This window comes from Colobus angolensis, unplaced genomic scaffold (genome assembly GCF_000951035.1).
Source record: "Colobus angolensis palliatus isolate OR3802 unplaced genomic scaffold, Cang.pa_1.0 Scaffold385, whole genome shotgun sequence".
NCBI lineage: Eukaryota > Metazoa > Chordata > Mammalia > Primates > Cercopithecidae > Colobus > Colobus angolensis.
In genome coordinates this window covers 841,498-848,080 of record NW_012117210.1, presented here as the reverse complement: position 1 = coordinate 848,080, position 6,583 = coordinate 841,498, and the positions used below count along the sequence as shown (strand labels likewise).

General features: G+C 42.7%; 1 protein-coding gene across 3 annotated transcripts in view; it reads right to left on the bottom strand.

Moving 5' to 3' along the window:
* The window catches only part of BTK (Bruton agammaglobulinemia tyrosine kinase), a 38,465-nt gene extending 31,882 nt beyond the window's left edge, over window positions 1-6,583 (bottom strand). For 2 of the 3 annotated variants that reach the window (XM_011954545.1, XM_011954543.1), the window contains exon 1: window positions 6,421-6,583. The gene's annotated coding sequence lies outside the window, so the exon portion shown is untranslated. The remainder of the gene's footprint in view (window positions 1-6,420) is intronic. The other variant, XM_011954544.1, reaches the window with a different exon arrangement.

Genomic DNA, 6,583 nt, shown 5'->3' with positions numbered 1-6,583 from the left:
TCTCTCTTTCTTTCTTTCTTTCTCTCCTTCCTTCTTTCTTCCTTTTTTTTTTTTGAGACAGAATCTCATATTATCACCCAGGCTAGTGTGCAGTGGCACGATTATGGCTCATTTCAACCTCTGCCTCCTGGGCTCAAACGATTCTCATGCCTCAGCCTGCCAAGTAGCTGGGATTACAGGCATGCGCTACTGCACCCAACTAATTTTTTGTGTTTTTAGTAGAGACAGGATTTCACCATGTTGGCCAGGCTGGTCACAACCCCAAGGTAGATTTCTTTGGAGATTTTCTTGAAGATATACCCCCCACCAAAAAAAAAAAAAAAAAATCATGCCCAAGAAGATTCTGTCTAACTAGTGAATTTCTAGAGTCGCTTGTTTCCTTTCCTGGATGTTTCATTGTTGATGGAATGAAAGCACAGTGTTTAGGTGGAACATCCACCCTTCTCTGTCCCTAGGGTTCTTATTGCTTACTGTGAATATAAAACTTTGATCAAATATACCTTCTATTTTTTTGAGACAGGGTCTCACTCTGTCTCCCAGGATGGAGTGCAGTGGCAGGATCACCACTCACTGCAGCCTCCACCTCCCAGGCTCAAGCGATAGTCCTACCTCAGCCTCTCAAGTAGCTAGGACTACAGGTGTGCACTACCACACCCAGCTAATTTTTAAATTTTTTTTAGAGACACGGGTCTCACTTTGTTGCCTAGGCTAGTCCCAAACTCCTGGATGCAAGTGATCTTCTTGCCTCAGTCTTCTAAAGTGCGGGGATTATAGGTGTGAGCTGCTGCACGTGACCTCAAATATACTTTGTTTTATATTATGAAATATTTCAAACAGAAAGTACAGAGTCTATAACATTACAATCATGGACTCACCGCTTAGCTCTACAAAATCCTAACACTGTGCCATATTGCCTCAGGTGTTAAGAACTCAAATACTATCTATATAATCAAGACCCCTTTATGTACTCCAAAATCTTAGTCTTCTCCCTCCTCAGAGATTACCAATATCTTGAATTTGGGGTTTATCATTCCTAAGTATGTTTTCATATTATTATTACAGATGTAAGTATCTGTAAAAGATATATAGTATTGGTTTACATGTTTAAAATTTACATATGGCCAGGTGCCGTAGCTCACACCTGTAATCCCAGCACTTTGGGAGCCTGAGGTGGGTGGACGGCAAGGTCAGGAGTTCGAGAGCAGCCAGCCTGACCAACATGGTGAAATCCTGTCTCTACTAAAAATACAAAAACTAGCTGGGCCAATGCTACTCTCCCAGCTACTCAGGAGGCTGAGGTGGGAGAATCGCTTGAACCCGGCAGGCGGAGGTTGCAGTGAGTCCAGATCATGCCATTGCACTCCAACCTGGGCAACAAGAGTGAAACTCCGTCGCAAAAAAAAAAAAAAAATTATATATATATATTTATATATATATAAATTTATATAATATATATATGGTACACATTCTTCAGCAACTTGCTTTTTTCCCCTCAATATAATATGTTAGGCTTTATTTATCTGGGTAGTTCTACTTCATATGTTTTAATTCATTTTTACATGCATAAAATATTCTATATGATTAATACCTTCCAATTTATTTATTCATTCTCCTGTTGATGGACTTTAGGTTGTTTGTTTTCAATGATAAACCATGCTGCTGTGAACATGATTGTGATTTTTTTATCTCAGAATGAATTCTCAGTTACTTAGACAAAGTGGCAAACCCAGGTCCAGCTTATCTGTTGGACTATGCACTTTGCATCATTCCTTCTTGCCTTTTCAGTCCTGTCTTCCCGATGCTTCACTATGAAATGTGGTAGAATTATCAACTATCTCTAGTGGGAGCCTAAATTTGGCCTACAGAAAATCTCTTCCCAGTCCCAAGAAGCATCCTTCAGGTTCTAACTGAGATTTCAATTGAGAATTCCTTGGCCTTGGGACCAAAAGAGAAGTCTTCTTTAAAATATCATAACCGGCCAGGCATGGTGGGTCACACCTGTAATCCCAGCACTTTGGGAGGCCAAAGCAGGTGGATCCACATGGTCAGGAGTTCGAGGCCAGCCTGACCAACATGATGAAACTCTGTCTCTACTAAAAATACAAAAATTAGCCGGGCGTGGTGGTGCGCGCCTGTAATTCCAGCTTCTCAGGAGGCTGAGGTAGGAGAATCACTTGAACCCAGGAGGCGGAGGTTGCAGTGAGCTGAAATTGTGCCACTGCACTCCAGCCTGGGTGACAGAGTGAGACTCCATCTCAAAAAAAAAAAAAAAAAAGAAAAAAGAAAAAAATCATAACCACGGCAACAAAGCAACCTAATTAATCTTGTTAAATTCCCAAGATGCTTTTGTTCGGGCCCCAGTGAAACCTAATTATTTTATGATAAGCTTCATAGTCAGGGCTACAGGGGACCAAATTTGTGATGAAGGCATCAAGCCAAACTCAATTTTCTGGCTGCATGCTGACCAGGGAAACTCTCCTGCTGTAGTCATTTACAGGAGGCCGTAGGACTCTCTGGTTCTTCCATAGCAGTTCATGTTTTATTTATTTATTTATTCATTTATTTTCGAGACAGAGTCTCGCTCTGTCATCCAGGCTTCAGTACGGTAGTGCAATCTTGGCTCACTGCAATCTCTACCTCCCAGTTTCAAGCAATTCTCGTGCCTCAACCTCCTGAGTAGCTGGGATTACAGCCACACACCATGACGCCTGCCGCGGCCTCCCAAAATGCTGGGATTACAGTCTTGAGCCACTGCGCCTGGCCTTATGTTTTTAGCATTTTACATTTTCTTCTGTGGTTTTGGAAACTTCTAGGTCTCTGTGATTCATCATCTCTTTTTGTCTTGCACTAGCGACAATATATTCTGGCCAACTGATGATGGAAGGAGAGCCAGAGAGCCAATCTGCAAGTTTATAGTCAGTGCCAGATCAGATCGGTGGTAATACTTTCAATATTTTCCCTCTGCTCTGAAGGTGACTGCTGGGGTGTCTGTCTTTCACTCTGGACTTGTGTGCCCCTTTGGCCTTCTTTTTCAACCTAGTTTTTGTTTTCCTTGGCTTAAACATTTTATTTATTTTTTCCATCGATATCAAAATAACACACGCAGCTGGGTGCAGTGGTGTGCACCTGTAGTCCCAGCTACTTAGGAGGCTGATGTGGGAGGATCGCTTGAGCCCAAGAGTTCAAGGTCAGCCTGAGAAACATAGGGAGACCCTTATCTCAAAACAAAACAAAATATAGTAAAATAAAACATGCGTATTGTAGAAAATATGTCAAGTACAGGGATATAAAAAAGAAAAAATCAATTATAAACTCATCCAGAGGCATTAATATTTTGGCATATTTCCTTCCATTTTTTTCTGTGCATGTTTCTTATAATATTTGAGATCATATTGCACATTCAGTTAATTTACCTATTTTTCGTAACATCTATGTATGTATGTATGTATGTATCTATCTATCTATCTATCCATCCATCCATTCAAGGTACCTTTTTCCAAAAAAAATCTAAGATTCTTATTTAACATTATTCCTAATTATTTTCCCATGTTATTAGGATCTCTATACAAGCATCATTTCCCGAGTCAAAAAAGTATGTGCATTTTGCATTTTGATGCATACTGCCAAAATAGTTTCCAGAAACATTGTCCCAATTTCAGCTCCAAATAGTTTTAGAGAACCCTCTTTCTCATTATCCTCATCTCTTTTCTGGTCCATTTCTAATCATTTTTAAAACTCTGGTTTTACTGCAGACAAGTCTGTTTTTTGTTTTTTTTTTTTCATTGAGTCAATGATCTTAAACTCCAGTATATTCCAACCTCCAACTTGTCTAAAACTTAACTTCTCTTGACCCTAGAATTTCCTTCTTCTAGGGTGAGCTAACAGACTACAGTTTGTTTTCAGTTCAGGGAGGTAGGGCAGTGAGATCAGCTTCTCCTTGAGATTCAAATAACCAATATAATCCTAAAGATATCTTGTGAGAACTTTCTAAGAGCAGATAGAAGAGCCTGGGATTAAAGCTTCTAGGTTTCCAATGCTCTCAGATCACCCTCAGCCACTGCACATGAATCTCCATAGAAACTGAAAGTCACACGTGGCCCAATTGTTTCAGGGTCCTCAGAGGAGTTCTCCCTCCTCCTTCCCCTCCCCAGATGGCTTCATGCATAACCAAGTAGCTTTGGAGTCAAATATGTCAAGGCCTCTTTTCTAGCTTCTTGTTGAGCACTGTGTCACTGAAAATTCTAGTTCTTCCTTATTTTCAGTAGTTAGCAATCAGATCTCAGCAATCAGATCATTGCGGGAGTAGAAGGGGGTATCTGATAACTCTTTGGAGAACACCCAAACTTTGGTTTTTGAAAGCTATATCTTCCCTTTATACCTAAGTCACTTCCTGATATGGGTCCAGTCCACTGAAAGAAAACACTATAGGAAATTTGCTCGAATGGAAATAGCAAATCATACTGATAATTTAAAATTGCACCAATCCCCCATAAGTGGATGGAAAGTTACATTAGTTCACACCATAGGAGTTTACAAAGAATTCCAGATTGGTTGTGGTGGCTCGTGCCTGTAATCCTAGCACTTTGGGAGGCCCAGGCGAAAGATCACCTGAGGTTGGGATTTCAAGACCAGCCTGACCAACATGGAGAAACCCTGTCTCTACTAAAAATACAAAATTAGCGTGGTGGCGCATGCCTGTAATCCCAGCTACTTGGGAGGCTGAGGCAGGAGAATCGCTTGAACCCGGGAGGCGGAGGTTGTGGTGAGCCAAGATCGTGCCATTGCACTCCAGCCTGGGCAACACAAGCAAAACTCCGTGTCAAAAGAAAAAAAAAAAAGAATTCCAAACAAAAACATCAACAGCCATATGCAATGGAAATTTGGACTTCAACACAAGCAAGCAGTTTAAATAGTTTGAATATAAAAGAAATCAGAATAGATACGGCAAGCCCTAAGGGACACTGTTTGGGTATAATGCTTTAGGTTGCCATGAGCAAAGATGACAGCCACTGAGCTGTGTAGACCCCCCACAGCCGCTGGGCCTTGCTGCTGCCCTGCCTCTAGACATGCATGGCATGAGACAGAGACTTTCAGCTTTGAGAGCTAGGTGGCCAAGATATTGGAATTTCATTTGGAGTCTGGGCAACTCATCCAAGGATGTCTTGATTGGGGTCACCAATCACTTTTATTCTAAATGTCCTATAATTTGCCCTAGGTAGGCCCTCTGGGGGACATTGGCAGGTCTGAGGCAGAGTAAAAATTATAGCAAATACTGAGATCCAGCACTTACCATTGCCAGGCCCTGTTCTAAATGCTTTACATGTATTTGCACATTTGCTGCTCACAACCGCCTTATGGGGAAGGTACTAGGCAGGCAGGGAGGAGGAAAGGGAAAGGGAAAGAAAAAGGGAAAAGAGCAGGGGAAGAAAGGAGCAAGAAAAAGTCAATGTAATTCGGCAACTATTTATTAAGTGCTAACTGTATGTCAGAGTCTATGGTAATCAACAGAACAGAGGAGGGTATAGTGAAGAAGGGATACAGGTAGAGAAAGGAGGACGAGTGGGAAGAGGAGGAGGTTGGAGAGGAGGAAAGGAAAGGAGAAATAATGAAGACAAGAGAAAAGCAAACCATGCACATGTAGGGCAATGATAAGAGGAAAGGAAAGGAGAAATAATGAAGACAAGAGAAAAGCAAACCATGCACATGGAGGGCAATGATAAGAGGAGAAACCTTTGCCAGAACCTCAGGGGTTGGCCGCACTGTCCGGGCTGAGGCAGAGGCTGCTTTCTCCTGGCCCAGTCTTTTACTCATTGTTACCACGAGGCTGGCACAGCTTTCACACAGTCCTTTCAACAAGCCGGCTCTGATCCTGGCAACCTTTGGCCTGGTACAGCTCAAAGCAGGGAGCCTACACCCTGGCCTAGCCAGGCCTTTCCCTAGCTCACAAAGGTCAACTGCATAATGTGGAGCATGAGCTTTTACCATGTTCTCAGAGAATCTGCCTCTTAGTATTTCTTTTTCTAAGGGCTTCATTGACCCATGTATCCCTATTGAGTCTTCAAGCACTATTTGACAGAAGAGCTTGTTTTTATCTGACTGCTCCCTGCAATATTACTTTTCCACTAAGTTTGCCAGCGGTACCCCTTTCTAACATTTGCTACCTGTTCGGATGGTCACCTCATGTTACATTTTTCTCTTCCTGTTCACCCCACCCACAGCTCTTGTCAGAAAGGACCTTTTCGGCCTCTCTAATCACCAGACAGGACTGCCAGGCCCTTGTGCTGATGACACTCCCACCCTCCGTCAGCCTCCTCTGCTAGCTGATAAATGGCACCAGCCATGCTGTCTCTCTGTTTTTTAGGGGTCCCAAGAAAGGTACATTGCTGCTGCTGCCTAGCCCCTGCCATACCCCAGACCCACCTCAGTCCTGACTTAATGCAGGTAGCTTCCCAGATGCATTGAGATGCCAGGACTTGGAAGGTGGGACTCGATCGCAGCAGACACTGGCCCTGGAGACATATTCTTACAGTCCAGAGAGGAAGGACAGTCTGAGCAAACCCCACCCTTTCACAGCCACTCAGTT